We start from the raw sequence: 988 nt of genomic DNA, 5'->3' as shown, positions 1-988 counted from the left end.
CAAAAAAAAAAAAAAAAAAGTGTAGACATCCCAACAGCCACCGCAGCCTGGGTTCTGGGGAGCTCAAAGCCACCTCCCCCCAGAAGCCGAATGAGCTCTGCCACCACCACTTAATACATCTGAGGGGGTCACTGCCTCCAAACGGGTACACCCAGAACCAGGGCTAAGCAGTTCTTAGTGCTGCCCCAAGGCAGTATCATACAGGAGGAGTTGGGGGTCAGGTACAGTCCGGACAGGCTGAAGGAGGCCCCCTACACAGCGCCCCCCGCCCAGCCCTCCACCCCACCTGCTTTCGCTTCACCCTGGCAGTCAGGCCCGACTGAGTTCTCAGCCTGCTGGGCCTCCAGCCCTCCCCACTCCTCTCCTTCTCAACCCCAGGTGGCCCAGCACTGCCCAGAAGACCTGAGGTCCCTCCCGATATCAGCCCAAACACTGGGCTCCTGAGAGGAGGCAGTGAACTGGGGTTGTGCAAGGGGTGGGGGACAGCCAGAGGCCCCACAAACAGGAACAGAGAGATTGGAGAGGGACGGGTTCCCATCAACTCAGCATTTACTAGACATGAGCCCTAGAGCCCAGACTCCTGCGAGGTGGCTATTGGTATCCCCATTGTACAGATGAGAAAACTGAGGCTCAGAGAGATAAACTACCTCAGACCACAAGCCAGTCAAAGGCACAACTGGGATTTGGACTTGGGTTCTGTGTCAAAAGTCATACCACATAACCCAACAGTGACACTAAGGTGATGTGCAGGCTCCAGCAAAGCAGAGACACTTCGACTTATTTTATTTTTGATTGGAGTCTCACTCTGTCGCCCAGGCTGGAGCGCAGTGGTCGCTCCCGGCCACCGCAGCCTCGACCTGCTGGGCTCCAGCGATCCTTCCGCCTCAGCCTTCCGAGTAGCCGGAATTACAGGCATGCGCTACCACGCCCGGCTAATTTTTGATTTATTGTAGAGATGAGGTCTCGCCTGCCCCGGCGGGTCTCGAAC

This window comes from Carlito syrichta, unplaced genomic scaffold (assembly GCF_000164805.1).
Source record: "Carlito syrichta isolate Samal-C Ts95f unplaced genomic scaffold, Tarsius_syrichta-2.0.1 Scaffold303290, whole genome shotgun sequence".
In the NCBI taxonomy this organism is placed as follows: domain Eukaryota; kingdom Metazoa; phylum Chordata; class Mammalia; order Primates; family Tarsiidae; genus Carlito; species Carlito syrichta.
The sequence above is the reverse complement of the archived record's forward strand: the minus strand, read 5'-3'. Positions refer to the sequence as shown.